We start from the raw sequence: 17,499 nt of genomic DNA, 5'->3' as shown, positions 1-17,499 counted from the left end.
GCGCTGTTTTGATAATGACTGTTTAGAATATGAATTAATGGAAACACAGGGGGGCGGCAGGGGCGGACAAGGGCAGGTATTGGTTGAGACTTGGCAGTTTGTGTTTAGATTCACTGGAGGCTACAGGCGTTTTGGCTCTGGTAGTCTCCCATAGAGGCAGACCCCACAGTATAATATGGAACATTTATTGAATCTTGCAAGCAGAACATATGAGACTCTCCTCCAAAGAAAAAACAGCATTGTTTTAGCAAATGCCCAAAAAATGACATAGATGTTAGTCAAAGCCACATGTGAGATGTCACAAGCACTTTCATTTCATTATCATTATCATAATAATCATTCATTCATTGTAGAGTAATTATTGTTACTTTGTTAAATAGACCAGACCAGGTTGCATCTGAACCACAGCCTCAAATGTTGCTCTCGAGGAGCTGCAGTGTTTATTCATAAAAGCTCAAACCTACATAGTACGTTTACTACCACTTGACAACTTTATTGTTAGTTTCTCCCTTGCTCGGTTCGCCAACATATGGATCAAAAAAATATGAGACTTCAATCCGGGAAACCGCTGTTATTTACCGTTATCTACTGACAACCTAAAAGAACCTTAACCACAGCGCTGTCACATCATAATACAGATTAGTTTGTCCAACAGTGATTTGCAACAGAAGATCCATACAGATGACGCAGTCCTGCCGAAAGTGGTGTCAATTCAGAAAACGTCATTCTGGTGAGTTACAAGCGACTGTTTTGCTGTTTAATTTGGAGAATATTTATATAGACAACTTTACTAAAGCCAGAAGAGGATATCCATTACAGGAGCAGAAGTCAGATCTTTGGATAGTACTGCATCTTTAAAAGTCCGCTACTTACCATAGGTCAAGGAAAAGTGTACCCGTCAAGGGACACGGCAAGCCCCAAGCCAAATACCCTGCAGGTTTAGAGATTCTCTATCTGAACAAATGCCAGATTAAGACAATGCCTCCAGCCCAAATAAGTATTTGAATGTGTCCCAGACTTACAGAGTGGGAAGATGATGGCAGGAGGCTTTACATCATAGCGGAGGCTATATGGCAACATTTCTCAGCTTTCGCTTGTGTAAGAGCTGCTACAGTATAATTTTATCCCAGAACATCTAAAAAGCACCTGAGGCAAAGTAGATTTCTTTTATCACGCTACACCCTCCTAATAGGTTTATTAGATATTTAGTATCTGAGTACGGATGTCTTTTTGAAATTCTGTGTAGAGCACAGATACAGTATATCTCAAAAGTGAGTACACCCTTTAGATTTTTGCAAATATTCTGTTATATCCTTTCAGGGGATAACATTATCCTACTGAAACTTTGATATAACTTAAAGTAGTCAGTGTGCTGCTTGAATAACAGTATAGATTTATTGTCCTTTGAAAATTACTCAGTACACAGCTGTTAATGTCTAAACAGCTGGCAACAAAAGTGAGTACACCCCATAGTGAACATGTCCTAATTGTGCCCAATGATGTTGTTTTCCCGCCCTGGTGTCATGTGACTCGTTAGTGTTACAAGGATTCAGGTGTAAATGATAAGCAGGGCTGTTAAATTTGGTGTTTTGGGCACAATTCTCTCTGAATGCTGGACAACATGGCACCTCATGGCAAGGAACTCTCTGAGCGGCTGAAAAAAAGGATTATTGCTTATTGCGCTTCACAAAGATGGCCTTGGCTATAAGAAGATTGCCAACACCATGAAAATGAGTTGCAGCACAGTGGCTAAGATCATACAGCGGTTTTCCAGGACAGGTTCCACTCGGAACAGGCCTCGCCAGGGTCGACCAAAGAAGTTGAGTCCACGTGCTCAGCGTCATATCCAGAGGTTGGTTTCCAAAAATAGACGTGCGAGTGCTTCCAGCATTGCTGCAGAGGTTGCAGAAGTGGGATGTCAGCCTGTCAGTGCCCAGACCATACGCCGCACACTGCATCAAATCGGTTTGTATGGCCGTCGCCCCAGACAGACGCCCCTTCTGAAACCGATGCATAAGAAAGCCCGCAAACAGTTTGCTGAAGACAATGAATCCAAGAACATGAGTTACTGGAACCATGTCCTGTGGTCTGATGAGACCAAAATAAACCTGTTTGGGTCAGATGGTGTCCGGCGTGTGTGGCGGCACCCTGGTAAGGAGTACCAAGACAAATGTGTTTTGCCTACAGTCAAGCATGGTGGTGGCAGCATCATGGTCTGGGGCTGCATGAGTGCTGCCGGCACTGGGGAGCTGCATTTCATTGAGGGACACATGAATTCCAATATATACTGTGACATCCTGCAGCAGAGCATGATCCCCTCTCTTCGGAAACTGGGCCGTAGGGCAGTTTTCCAACATGATAATGACCCTAAACACACCTCCAAGATGACAACGGCCTTGCTGAAGAAGCTGAAGGTTAAGGTGATGGACTGGCCAAGTATGTCTCCAGACCTAAACCCAATTGAGCACATGTGGGGCATCCTCAAGAGGAAGGTGGAGGAGTGCAAGGTGTCCAACATCCGTGCGCTCCGTGATGTCGTCGTGGAGGAGTGGAAGAAGATTCCAGAAGCAACCTGTGCAGCTCTGGTGAATTCCATGCCCAGGAGGGTTAAAGCAGTGCTAGATAACAATGGTGGTCACACAAAATATTGACACTTTGGGCACAATTTAGACATGTTCACTATGGGGTGTACTCACTTTTGTTGCCAGCTGTTTAGACATTAACAGCTGTGTACTGAGTAATTTTCAAAGGACAATAAATCTATACTGTTATTCAAGCAGCACACTGACTACTTTAAGTTATATCAAAGTTTCAGTAGGATAATGTTATCCCCTGAAAGGATATAACAGAATATTTGCAAAAATCTAAAGGGTGTACTCACTTTTGAGATATACTGTAAATAACATAGTGAAGATGTTTTGCGCCCCAGCAGAGCAGCCAAGGTTAAAAATCTATGTACTTAGAAACTAGAAAATAGCGCTGTGACTTCACAGTTAGATGTAAATATATTCCCCTCTATCAATGACTTATGTGCTAGTATGGATTTTGGATGGGCAACAGACATCTGCACTTCTGTGTGTATTCAGTATTGAGTATCTTAAAGCTGGGTTTGGTCATGTATTTTAGAAAATGTAGTTATATTTGTACATCCTGACAGCAAATCAATTAAGCAAATGCTCTGGAAAAATAAATAAATAAAATATCTGGTATCCGTGGCTGGTGCAGGACTGTGATTAGACCTTCCTGTCTACCTACTTGCTGCTAGCTTGATAGCTGTGAGTACTAACAATAGCCATGTTCGTTGTTTACATTCATTATGATAATGTTGGGGGAGTGGCTTTAGAGGGAGACCTGAAGGGACGGGCTGTCAGTGTTGACAACTTGACGACTTTCTCGCTAGATTTAGTGACTTTTGGAGCTACTGATGCTAGCTACTTTCATTGGAAAAGAGATGGCAACACTGGGCTGATGCATCATTGTATAATCTAGTTTACTCATGTAACCTACCCAAGCTTTAATGTAGTTTGAGAGTTGAGATTGCATTTAGATGATAAACTCAATGTAATCCTCTAATACATACACACACAAACACAGCACCGTGGGAATAAACTACCAGCAGCTGAGTTTGACCCGATAGGTTAAATACCTTTTGATTTACATACCGGGAGAAATTTAAGTGAAACAAGATCAGCTGGATTTTTTTTTACTTCCAGGAGGCTCATATAAGTCAGAGGCCCAGTAAAAGTCCTTGTAAATTCTGATGTAATTGAAGTTTTGCTTTTGTCGCACTCTTTCTAGGTTTATACGAGAGTCAAATCTAAGTGCCTGAAATGGAAGTGTAAAATATGCTCAATAGGAAGAGAAAAGTGAGAGCTGGGAAGGAGGCATGAGGGATTAGACTGACTTCACATCTGATTGCTACGTCTCAAGATCACAAGATCCTTTTGCTGCACAAGTTTTCAATTCTACTCACTGTCAATTCCTGCTCTTCTTATGCAACAGCCTTCTATACCCTTATTCTGCTGACGAGGCCAGAATGTCTGACTTTTAAGACTCCTTCAACTGATTTTCAGGCTGAGCTGAGGCTGTCAGGCTTTTATGGTGAATAGTAGGTCAGTGTGCAAGTGCCAAGCATGTCCTTTTCTCCAGGTTTGGAGTGGCATTACGAGCAGCCTAACACCCAACAATATCTGCGAGCTCACCAGGCTTCATGAAATGCTGAAGTCTCAGTCAGGGGGAAGCCGACATGCCAAGAGTCAGGTTTTATCATTTACAAACACACTGATACTACACTGGTGTGTGTGTGTGTATTTAAACATATTTGTTTTGTATGTGATGGAAGCACTTAGAAGAAGAGAAGAGAATAGCTGCAAAAACATATCCAGTGGCTGAATACTGTATTTGGAGATACTTTACATAAGTAAAGCCATTCTTCTACTGCTGTAGTCAGAGATACTCTTTCAGATAAAGATTTTACATTTAAAAAAATACAACATTTATATAAGCTTGTAAAATACAATCTGTTTTTTAAAAGGTCACAAACCAAAAAGAAAGAGTCTTTTATAGTGCAGTGTCTAGTTGGGGCTCCTTGTCATGATTTGGAGGTCTATGAGTTGTTAGCAGTTACACCCAAGATGTTTCCCCTCAAAACTTCTCAGATGGTTTCACCCTCATGGTATCACCTCGCCTACCCCTTCACATTTATCTTATGAACCTTTGGACACCTACATTGGGGACTAAAAAACTAGCTTCACCTTCATCTGCTACAAAAGTAAAATACTGCTTACATATTGATGAGTTATTATCAATAACCTAGTAATGTTACAGGGCACATTTTGTCACAGCCCATCTCTGTGTGCCCTAAGGCATAGTCTGTCTTTGTTTACTCCGGTCTGAACTTACAGTTGATACTCTGTCTCAGTGGTCAAGAGGATTTTGTTTATTGTGTTTTCTCTCTGATGTCCATCGAGACATGTGCTCTGAACCAGTCTTGTTAGTGCTTCCCTGTTCCCAGAGTTTTCCCCAGCCAATCAGATCCCTGCCTCCTCTCCTGCCTGATCACTTCATTCCCTTCACCTTTTTCGCCCATCTCTCCACCTGCACTGCGTCCCCTCGTCAGATTGGTTTTCCTTGGTTTATGATCAGTTTTGCCTTGCCTGCACGAATAAAAAGTTATCTGTAGCTCCTGCTGCCTGCAGGCTCCTGCGTTTGGGTCCACCTTATCCCCTCTTGATTACACTTATTTTTTGGAAGGACTTTAATACTTTGATACTTAAAAGTCCATTTTGCCGATAATGCTCCTGTACTTATATATGAGTAGGATTTCAAATGCATTGCTTTTACTAACAATGGAGTACTTTACCATTGTGTATGTGAATGGATGGATTAGTTGGCTCCATTTGGCAAAGATGCCCCAATTCAGGTTTCTTTGTAAAACTTTCTTCTACACAGTTAGCGGGAGGAAAACAATTAATTCACACACACTCGATTTGTTACTTATTAGAAATCAGTTGAAAACGAATGCAGGAAAGCCCAAAAGGTTCCTTTCTATTCATGAGTCAAATGAGTTGCTATTGATGACCATGACGAGCTGCACAAACAAAGACGGACTGGTTTATTCATAACGGTAGTTTGTCATGGTCGCTCTGTGGTTAACCTTGATGTGTCACAGCAAGAGTAGAATAGTCAGCTTCTGCTAGTGCTAATGGGGAGCCTAGCCATGAAAGAAAAGTGGACTTGCGTTCGATTTCCTGCCGCCTTCTTTGTGTAAAGGAAATAGATCAGTGAGCTTTTGTTAAGTGTGGTTATTGTTCTGGTGTCAGATTAGTAGTGGTTTTCAGAGACTGTGGACTGTGTTTACCGTTTCCATCAACCAACCCTCTCTGACTTTCTCTCTACTTGTAGATGCGTATGCTGCATCTCATTAGGTTTTTACTCTAAGCATCAGTGCCTTTAAATTTAAATTAAATTAATAATTTAGACTCCGCAACAATACCCTTTTTTGAAACCCTCCTGAGAATTATTAACAATTTTCTATAGAACACTATTCAACAAAATGTCCCTGAAATCTTGCTTTCTAGTATTGCTCAAATATAACAAAATAATCATTACTAAATAAGTAGCATTTGAAGTTAAACTTTGGATTAAAAAATATTACTCAGTGAGAAGTTATTAGACACAAATTCATCTAATGTGCTATCAGGACAATTACTAATTTAGTAATAGTAAAAAGATTTGATTTGATGTCCTACATCTTTTCTAAGCCACTTTTCCTGTTTCCTATTGATAGAGTATCACTTACTTATACAAAATGTATCAGACGAATGCCCAACAAATGCATAAGATATACAAAAATATGGCGTATACAAATATCGGCAACACGCTGGTTTACGTTGATATAAGGTAAGGTACAAGTAGTATTCGTTAAGAGCTCACTGTGTTACGCTGGGGTGCGTTGTTGAACGCTGATGTTTTGAGCATGTTCAAAATTACCGGACGTACCCGATGTGTGCTTCATAAGATATGCAGACGTTACGTGACGTTAGACATACGTGAATACGGAATACGTACGTGAATACTTACCTACGTAAATACAGTACGTGAATATTTACCTACGTAAATATAGTACGTAAATACTTACCTACGTAAATACAGTACGTGAATATTTACCTACATAAATATAGTATGTGAAGACCTATGTTAGAGGTACGTTAGATATAGGCTACGTCAGCTGACGGTGAACCCTACAGCCAATGTATTGATAACGAGTGGATACCCTATTCCTACCCTATGTTAAGATGATGCCTGACGACGGAGTAACTTATTAAACGTGTACATTTGCACAAGTACTGTACTTAAGGCCCTGTCACACATATCCGTATGGCAGAAGCGTATGCTGGCGTATATGAAAATTTGTCAGAGTCCAAATACGTCCAACTTTTCATCGGATCAGATCAGAAAAGTGAACATATACAGATACGCATGTCTAACCTATTGATAGAGCATCACTTACTTATACAAAATCTACGTCGCTGGAATATTTCTTGTCCAGGAGCAGTGACTTACAGTCTTACAGTCTCACATTACTGACAAGAACCCTCCGGAAAAGACTAATGTATATGTATGTGTATGTATGTATGTATGTATGTATGTATGTATGTATGTATGTATGTATGTATGTATGTATGTATGTATGCATGTATGTATATTTATACATACATATATATATACACATACACACATACAGTACCAGTCAGAAGTTTGGACACACCTCATTCCCATTGAATGAGAAGGTACATACATGCACAGATACACATATACTGTATACACACATATGTTAGTTCAGGAAGTTATTCCAGCACATAGCATCCCTTAAAACTTTAGTTTGTTTCATTTTCATGACGTGTGCTTCATAAGATATGCAGACGTTACGTAAATACAGAATACGTGAATACCTACGTGAATACCTACGTGACTACGTTAGAGGTACGTTAGATATAGGCTACGTCAGCTGACGGTGAACCCTACAGCCAATTTATTGATAACGAGTGGATAATCTATTCCTACCCTATGTTAAGATGATGCCTGACGATGGAGTAACTTATTAAACGTGTTTCTACAGTACAGCTAGCGTTCAGCATGTTAGCCGTTCTCCAGCATCAGCATGACGTGAACCAGATGGCACTTTTCCAGCTGCGTTGGCCAGACGCTCTGAAACGTTTTAAATAAGTAAGTGATACGCTATCAATAGGTTTGACATACGTATAGTAATTTGTTATGTATTCGTTATGTATACGTCAGCTACAACACTGCTGTGGAAAAGTTGGACGTATTTGGACACTGACAAATTTTTTGCAAATTTTCATATACGCCGGCAGACGTTTCTGCCATACGGAGCTGTGGGACAGGGCCGTATGTCTGGCCGTGTTCGGCGTAACGTCTGCGTCCTTCAAACGATCACAACTTACCCTTAATTTATATCAATCTATTGCTGATATGTCTTATGCGCCGGCATACGTTTCTGTCATACGGATATGTGTGACAGGGCCTTAAGTTTGATATATAGTTATACTATATTTGTTGCATTTATGAAATTGCAGAATGACAATAAAGCAAACTGTTGAGATCGTGTTGCTATTTTCATCTGTTTAAACAAAAGGAAAACACCAAACTCTTTAAAAGAGAAGGACAAAATACACTGGTATATTTAGGCCTACTTTGAAATAAATTAAACACAGAACTATGCAGGTATATTTGAGTCCTCCCCATATTTGTTGAATCAAATAAAAATAAAAATAATATAATATAAAAATACACAAAACAATAAAAAATACAAATGAAATTAATAAAGAAATTAGCTCGCTTTGAAATAAAAAAAATGTATAGCTGCAGCCTAATAGCTTAAAAAGAATAAACATAAAAAAGTTTGTATTTAATTATGTTCGTTTCATTGTGTTATCATCCACATGGAGGTGGTGTTCATTTCTTTGACTTTTATACAAGTCACAACAGCCTCACAAATGTTTGTTCTTGAAATGTCGTTCAACATTACATTTTCTGTTTGCTCATTTCTCGCCACATATCAAGCAGACAGGTAAGCCAGCATCGTTGGCAGTGAAAGCAAATGTATCTGTCTACGCAGAATTAAACTCTCTATTTCCCTCCAACACTTTTATTTTTTTGGTTTGCATACCGAGTTAGACGGGGGGGTCTGAAACTCAAGATGTGCCACCAACAGGGAAAGACACCCTGTCGACGCAGGAGAATGTGATGCATATTTTAGTGGACGAAATATAAAATAAAAATAGCATATATCACCTCAAACTCCAAGATAAGAGGTGTTCCCTTTGAAAGATTGTCCACTGTGCAACAAAAAATACAGAAAGATAAATATTTTGTTCTATGTTTTTGTTTTTTTGTCAAAGCTACAGAGGGGTTAAAGGGGTTAAATGTGGCCCCTGAGCCGCAGGTTGCAGACCCCTGCCCTATACCAAAGATGATAAGAAAGGAGTCATTGAAGCACCATTCCTTAGCATTTACAGAATATGACCAGGTCATTTCCCTCAGTAAGGATCCTTCATCACAAAAATAGATTATACGACCAAAGCCCTCGTTTCAAATGTTGCTAAACTCTTAAACTGAACCAGTTAGAAAAGCATCAACAAAAACAGAAATGCAAAGATTATACAGTTTATATGACCAAAACTGCCTAAACTTTGAAAAATTGGTTCTTTATGGAGGGTCTAATCAAGATGCTTTCAAAAAAACTGTATATTTAGTTAGATGGAAGCAACAAAAAGCTAAGACAACCTATTTAGTGAGGCACTGAAGTTTGTTTACCCTTTGAAAAATGAGGACTTCAAGAAAGGAAAATAAAGATCACACAGTGGTTTGACAGTTATGAAAAAAGAATTGTGGGCAAATATGTATTCTAGATTACTTGTTTCATAAATTATTCAAGCGTAGAAAAACCAAACAAACTTAATGCTTTTTAATTTTGCTAATAAAAAATGAACAGGCTTTTGTTCTTGTTCTGCACTTTGTGGGACTTTTGGTCCCATAAGCTCCTTTGTTATCTTTACTCAAATTCCATTACATGCACAACAGGGAATTACCCTGTTAACCTTGAAAAACGCACATCATAAAACCAGCAGGGACTGGAAAACATAATTTCACAGTGTCCCTCTGAAAAACAAATGGAATGGATTTGTACAGTCTTCACTGTAACTCTAATAGATTATGAAATATTTTATTTTAACCTTTTTATTGCTTCGTTTTTCTACATGCTTGTAATTCATGAGGTTTGTCATTCAATACTTAATTTATAGCGACTGTACTGAACTCTTCTATCATCTTATTACATCAACATTTGTTTTAAACCCACTTAACTGGGACTTTATTGTATCAGTATAATATTACTGCAGAGGCTGTTTGATTGTTTCACACTCTATCCTCCTGGCTTTTATTACATTTTATCGCACCAACTCTGCAAATAAAAGACGAGGGAAAAGAGATTTGTTAGTTGGTCGAGGCATTCTGGGGCGGAAATGGATTAGTGAAACTAGCATACTGTCAGAGGGATATTCACGTATTGGGCACAGACCCACATCAAGTAAACCCACAGTGACGGTACAGCACTCAGGATTCCTGCCATTAACAGTGCCAGCGGCAGTAACCACCCTTAAAGGTTCAATGTTTAAGATGTTAGAATTTTAACTTAAAACATTAAAAGAAATTAACATTATCAAAAGAATGTGAAGAGGTAACAGTGTTGACGTTATGTCAAAGACGCCTATGTGTTGTGTTGCAAAAATATCTACTAAAATTAGCATGCTAACTGACTAGCGCCACTCCGTCCAGTCTAGGAGGCGATAGTGAGTCACTGTAGCTTCAGTCTGCCCTCAAACCAGAGGGAGAAGAAGAACAGCTGTCTGACTCGTGCAGACTCAGGGCTTGTAGTACTATATTGCGTTACCTCGTCTGTGCCGCCCGGACCTAAGTCAACCTACAAATGATCAAAACTTAACGTTACACAGGCCGTACAGCCACCAGTGCCACAGTAAACACAGATCTAAGCTCCACGTGAAGATTATTAGCAGTGTTATTTAGACTCTCAGAGTTTCAGCAGTCTGCTCTAATGAACTGACTTACAGACAGACTGACACAGGAGTAAAAAATACACAGTAAATATATCAGCACTAGAAGAGTTATATAGCTATAAAATACAATACACAATATATTCATTTGAATACTCTAAAACTTAGAATACAATAAATAGGACAAACTACTACGACTAAAAACACAAACAGGATGACATACTATACTTGGCTTTTTAATAACTGATGATCGATGAGTTTAGATTCTATGAACCCAGTGGTAGAGGTGGAATACTTCCCCCCGTTTCTGTGGAGCAGGTGGCTCGAAATGACACATCGAACCTTTAAATTAATAGATATGATTTGAATCCAAAACGCGTGGCTCTGAAAATGTGTGCATTTATCTTATGATGGATAAACTGTAGATGTGACCTGCCAACAAACTCCTTCACATAATGCCAGAGATTAGAGTTACTGGCAACAGAATTTAGCACCCACATGCAGATGAACAGAGTAGGTGAAGTTCTGGAGCAGTTCTATGCGACGGTGTGACAGTTACACTGATCATCAGTGTATTGCTGCATAGCTGTGATTAACGCGTGTTCTGTTGGGAAAACTAAACTAGTGGTCAGGTGAGCAATCGCAGAGACCTGATAGTGGGAGGAAGATTGTCACAGTGACACAAACCTCCTACTGGAGCTGTTACTGTTTATTTTCTGTGGGCTCTAATCTCTGCTGCCATGAATTGCAGAATTTTGACAAAGCAATTTTCATGTCAAAGAAGATCAAATGAGAGATTTGTGGGATGAGATTTGAGTGTTCCTAAAATTACCTCTATATAAAAAGGAGTGAATACATTTATTATACCATAAATGTGACTCATATTTACATATTGCCAGAATATTTGTAGATAAATTGTTTCACTTTGTGCTTTATTTGATGAGTTTGAGTCGTTATACTCGATCAGACATTCTGTCTGCCTTCTCATAGCACAAACGTTCACAGATCTATTGTTGGTTGTACTTAAAGACTTTTGCATTTCAAAATGTTTGTAGAGTGACAAGATTATGGTTGAATTGTAAGACGTTTATGTAAATAAGGTTGTGTCTGAGATTTACAAACGGAACTTCAACCTCCTCCTTGATGTTTTGAATGTTCAATAAGAGTAAAACTGGTTAATCATTTCTATGTAAATTCATCTCATTCAATGAATTTAAAACAGCCGTTTATGCCTTTCACATCAAGGATGAGAACATAATTTACCTACTGCGACAATCCAGATCAATGAGACATAAAATGCATTTCACTGCTCCACCATTGACTGATTTTGGGCTCAGTCATGCGAGACCGTGTTTCTCACATGCTGCAGCATACCTGCAACAAACAGTGTTTTTGTTATTTTTTCCTCACTTCTGAGCATGTTGTCAAAAAACTCAAAATAAACAGATGTTGGGATAAATGGGCATAACAGTAGCTGTAAATGAATTCAAATGAAAAGTGGATGGGGAGTAGTTTTGCATTTGTTAGAATGAATGAATATGTCTTTGCAAATGGGCTGCTGGTGTGAAACTTGATTGGTGTTAACAAGCTCCCACATATTTAGTAAGCAAGTTATGCTCTCTGACAAAATATGCAATGTTTTCAATAAGCTATTTTGTTTTGGTAACATATGTTCAGCCACATTGGCTTAAAGATGTAAATTTGTCCTAATTTAATTTGCAGTGCTAATTAGCAGTGTATGCTGCTGGTGACATGTATCTAATGTGCTTCCAGCTGCAAGGTTTTGAGTTTGTGTAGAAGCGTCTCTCTGCACTTTAGCTCTGAAGAAGCAGAGACGAAGGTACTCGAGGGAGGTTTGGTATTTCCGCTCTCCTTAGCAACAAGGGGCAGGAAGTTTATCATCTTTATTTTCCAAATATGAAGGCAGCAAACAGCCTAATGTTTCCTGTTTATACTATGGCTCACTGACAAAAACACCAATTTAGCAGAAATATGCACAATTTGGGTTTATGAACTTATCTTATTCTTCTGTTTAGAGGTTGGAAAGTTCATAGAGCTCAAAGTATGTTACCAGACAGTGCTCCATGTCGCATGTAGTAAAAGCACTACAGAGAATCATAACAGCATTTCAATCAGGAGAGACTGGTTTATGTGTGAACACTTATATGCACAAGATGTGAAATGTGAATAGTCTTTGGCGATTTGACCCCATCGTGTTATGAGGTGGAGGTGGACTTCTGATACACTGAATATGATGACTGGAGGTGAACGGGGTGGAGGAGGGCTGCAGCGATATCGCCTGAAAAGAAAGCTGACGGCAGCACAGAGGAGAGCAGATATAAAGTTTTACAGCAGCGACATGATTGACTGTTGGAGATTGTGGCAAAATCTAGTTGGTTAACTAAAAGAGTGGAAGCCTATAATGAGCTGATTAGAAGCAGCTGGAGGAGTGAGGGAGAGAATAAATGAAGCATAAAGGTAGTCTTCCTGATTGAACTTCATAAAAAACAATAGTATATAAATGAAAAGGAGCAATATTAACAAGGCAATACATAGAGGTATTAATCTTTAATTAGATCTGACACAGTTTTGTACTACAGTTAAAATGCTACAAATAAAGTGCTGAAGCTGTTACATTATTATTTTTTATTGTGTGGAGATATTATCCAAGTCAAGATTATATATCTTTTGTAAAGTCCTCTTTGGGGGAGACCATGACAATCACGCAGGCCATTTGCCAAGCTGAGCAAAATTCTTTCAAAGATTTCATAAAACTGAGCCTAGCTTTATCAATCTAGCCTTGAAAAGTACCTTCAGAAATATTTCCAATCGTTTTTATTGAACAGTCAGGTTACAGTCAGGAAACCAGCTTTATTGATCATGGTACTATATGTGTGAAGGCTGGTGGCGATTATTAAAACTAATCCTGTCAAATATAGACTCTGTCCATCCTCTGCCTCCAACAGAAGTCCAAGAATGACTGTAGGATCAGAAAACTTTATAATAAATCCGTTTTCCTGCTGACAACAGTCATTTGTACATAAAACATGGAGTATATATTCAAGGGGAGAGTGAACTGCCCTCCGGAGAGCTGGTGGATAAAAAGAGTATCTTTAGAGATGTTCACTCTCAAACATTGCAACCTGTTAGTAAGAAAATTGGCAGATTTATATTTCACTTGAGATGAGTTCATAGCTTTTCAGCTAACAAATGTGGCTGGATTGTATTAAAGGCTGAAAAAAAAAGCCAGATAGCATCAATGAGCAGAGTCGTGCATGCATCTTAAGACCATCCACATTACTGGTGTAAATCGGTTGCACAGAGCCTCCCTGTTATAAAATGTAACTGTGATTTCTCACCTCCACAATGTTGTCCCTGATAAATATCTATATTATTTTTTCATTACTTAACATGTGAAGGCCTATAGGCTCTTCCTGCTGCAGCAGACATAGAAAAGAGTCATGTATCACCACCCCCCTTAAATATGACGTCACGATGGGATCTATTTGCAGAGAGACTCATTTATTTTAAACTATGTGTGATTGGGCTGAGATAACTCTTATAGTAGATGATAAACTCAACCCAACTAACCTGTTTTGGTCATCAGGGCCATAGCCAGGATTTTGGAAACACTAAGGTTGTGAATCCAAGTTCCCTTAACTCTCCAAAAAAGTGCACTACACTACACTACACTACACTACACTACACTACACTACACTACACTGCTCAAATATGTTTTCTGCATTTTTTTGTTTTTCAACATGAAAGGTCTAAATTCTGCTCTAAAGTCCTATACACACTTACAGGAATAATAATCTGGTGGGATACTCATGGCTCATTTATTTTAAGTTTCAAACATGTTAAGGCTAAAAGAAAGTGTTATCAGACAAAAGATTATATAATATAACTATGCTTAGGTTGCAAAAAATAAAACAACCCCCAGCACATGACCTCACTGTTCTCAATGGTGACTTTAATCTTTCCTAAATCATACCAAGCAGTTGCCTAAACTTAACCTTAACCTGACTTTAATAAGGGAGGCAGCTCACAAAATGCTTATATGGGTCGATTTTAAACAATCAGCACCTTTCTTTTTGAGAGCCTTTTGTTTTTTGCAGGAATTATAAACTGCTTTGCTTTTCCCATGTGATACGTACTGGTGGTGGAGGTTTTATTTATATCAAGTCAAATGAAAATCAGTGTAAATTGAAAGGATTGTGCTGAACCCACTGAAAATCACACAACCCAGCTCTTCATAGATTTTAGCCAACATTAAATCATTGTTTTGGTTCTCAACACTGTTTTGGTAAAATGTATGGTTGACCTGTTGGAGGCTCACACCAGCCCTCCCATATAAAAGGCCACCATTAAAAAAAATAAAAATAAAAAGCTTAAGACAAGGAACGGATTTTGAAAAGTTACGCACCAATTTAACACCATGTTTCATTAGGATTGTCTCATTCTTCTATGTTCAAGTAATTTAAGCTTCTCAACTGAATACTTTTGAACTAAAACCAGCAGTATTTAGATTAAGTAGCTAATCCAGAATAATGTGCCAAATTCAGTAGGCTACAGCAATGTGTCAGATACATATTTATTCAGCATTGCATATATTCTGCTGCTATGTAAATATAAGTATGGGTATACTCTGATTGGGGCCAGAAGACCAGCACTTTCATATATTGAATGTATTGTAAAGCTAGTACAGATCTAAAGTATAACACAGTAAAATTCAACTTCCTTTAAACCTCATAACCAGGCTATAACCATGAGAGCAGAGCCAAGGACCAGCATTCACACTGATACAACTGAAAAAACTGAGTACATGATTCACACATCAAAGTCTGACAAAAGAAATAATACATGAAGCACGGGAATTCAAACTGACATTGCATGCTGTGGTACCCATGAAAACCTCTTTTCTACCAATCCTTGGCTCTGGAAGCTTCCCACTTTATTCATATATGAATAAGAATTCAGATTATGACCTTAAATTATACTAATGGAATTATATTAATATGCATTCCTGCCCTATGTTCAAGATGGAGCGCTCATAATTGCAATGAGATCAGAGCATAGTAACTTACTGTGAATGTATTCATTAAAACATCCACCTGTATTATACATAGCGAGTCCAGGAGTCAAGTGTAACTACTGCACATGTATATTTTATCGGTAGACTTTCTTTCATCACTATATCAAAATGATATCATTGTTGGTAATTCTGCTCCACTGTGCCTACTTTTGTGATGCTTCTGATACATTTTTCTCAATAAATATAAACTAAACTGCCTTTAATGTACGTTCTCTGACTGGGCCTTAATCAGCAGCCAGAATCAGAGGCTCTGCTTCAAATACACAAACCTGCTGTGAGAGGAGGAGGCAGTGCAGATGGCTGTTTCAATTTACAACACTGCAAACCTGTGTGACTATAAAGATCTTTGAGAAACTTCAAAACTAGCCATCAAAACAAGACCACATTTTGAAAACTGTGATGATTAAATGTTACATTATAATATTCAATACTTTCAATTCAATACTAGTGTTGAAACGATTCATCAAATTATTGATTTGTTTATTGAAAAAAAAGGAAATTAAGTCATTCATCAAGTGAAAATGGTCAAACATTGCTGGTTTCAGCTGTTTAAGGTGATGATTTGTTGTTTTTATCTCTATTATATCACTTTAAATTAAATATCTTCCTATTTTGGAATTTTAGTCAGAAAAAGTATGCAATTTTAAGATGACTTCTTTGATCGTTATTTTCTCTGACGGATTCATTTATTAATTGAAAAAAGAACAACGTCTTTTAATAATAATTAGCGCAGTTTAATTTCTACAATATGTAGTCATTAGCCGCCATGCAGATAAATGTGATATTACATCATTACAATCTTGGCAAGTAGACATACAGTAGTAACATTTCTGTAAAACTTCCAACACGGCACAAGTCTGAATTGAATGAGTCATAGTAATGTAAAGGCTGCGGCAGCACAAGGTCAATTATGCACAGAGAGAAATAGAAACCGATTCACCTAAATAAGAGTGCTGCAATGAAAAACCTTTTTTGGAAAGGACCAATGACAGAGGGTGTCGTATGCTGTACAGATGCTAAAGAACCTTGAGGCAAATTCTGGATTTGTAATAGCTAATAAATGCAACACTTAATTACCATCTACCATGAACAAAAAGGAAATACAATGAGTTTCATGAACCATAAAACAAATGAAGAATGGACAGATTTTAAGTTGCTGAGAAGATTCCTCTAATGTCAGATCAGTCTATAAAAGATATTTCCCCCTTGCCTTTTGGCATTAAACAAGAGTCTTTACATTTTATATCCTCCACTTCCATGAGCTTAAGAATCGAACCTCAACATCTTCACCACCATCAATTCCCAGCGTTCCCTTTTGTTGATCCTTCACCCTTCTCAAGACGGCCAATCTTCATTACAGAATACACTGTGCAATGAAGGGTCATAGGGTCACTGTCGCTCACAATGGACCCTTATTACGCCCAAGCTGCTGAAATCTTCCAGCTGTGATAGATAGTGAACAGAAACCTGCCTCAGTGAACATTTTTATTTCCGCCTTGCCCTACTTCTAGCTCAAGAGCTCATTAAATAGGATCTTGTGTTAAGGCTGGAAATAGAAAGAAAAGTTGGAGGGAAAAACAATAACTGTATTTAGCCATGTAAATGTTATTGCCTTTGGGAGCTCTGTGGCTGTAGTGAGTGTGTGAAAGATGGAGGTTTCCTATAGATGCATCTCAAAATCCTTTCATAAATATGTTTATCTCCCTCACTATCATTATGTGCCTCTGAAAGCAAACATGTTGTGGTTCTTAGGGAAATAAGTTAAAGAAGAAAACAGATCCACACTGGCGTTGGATTCCAAAGAGTCCT

The 17,499-nt window shown here is 38.3% G+C and overlaps 1 protein-coding gene across 2 annotated transcripts in view; it reads left to right on the top strand.

Moving 5' to 3' along the window:
- tspan4a (tetraspanin 4a) overlaps nucleotides 1–17,499 on the top strand; it is a 115,926-nt gene that overhangs the window by 51,051 nt on the left and 47,376 nt on the right. The gene's annotated exons all lie outside the window — the stretch shown is intronic.

Source organism: Cottoperca gobio, chromosome 3 (genome assembly GCF_900634415.1).
Source record: "Cottoperca gobio chromosome 3, fCotGob3.1, whole genome shotgun sequence".
Classification (NCBI taxonomy): Eukaryota; Metazoa; Chordata; class Actinopteri; order Perciformes; family Bovichtidae; genus Cottoperca; species Cottoperca gobio.
Note: the sequence above shows the minus strand (reverse complement) of the source record. Positions and strands in the feature narration are given on the sequence as shown.